Genomic DNA, 411 nt, shown 5'->3' with positions numbered 1-411 from the left:
GCGTAGAGGAGGAGGGAAATCCCTTCAAGGGGAAACCCAGACCAGAGCCAGAAAAAAGTTTCACTGACACACAGTCAAGTCCAGGATTAACCCCTTCTGAAGCTTTCAGTACTGAATGACGGTCTCTCCCCTAGAAAAGTAAAGTGTTCCTGAGAATATAAAATATTTTTTTTCCTAATCTTCACTCCAAAAGGATATCTTTGCAAGAAAGATATGATAATCCTCAATAAAGGATGAGACTTTGTGAAGCCAATGGAGAAAATACAAGAAAATAGTCATATGCTAGTTTTTGAAGTGGCTAAATAGGTAATGTGAGCTGATTTTTTTTTCTCCATTAAGAAGATGTTATTTACAATTCTAACTTAGAACCTAAGTTTTCTCTTACAAGAAAAATGAAAAGGAACTTTCTTT

The sequence above is a fragment of the Erinaceus europaeus genome, chromosome 11 (assembly GCF_950295315.1).
Source record: "Erinaceus europaeus chromosome 11, mEriEur2.1, whole genome shotgun sequence".
NCBI classification, from domain to species: Eukaryota; Metazoa; Chordata; class Mammalia; order Eulipotyphla; family Erinaceidae; genus Erinaceus; species Erinaceus europaeus.
This window is presented reverse-complemented; position numbering follows the sequence as displayed.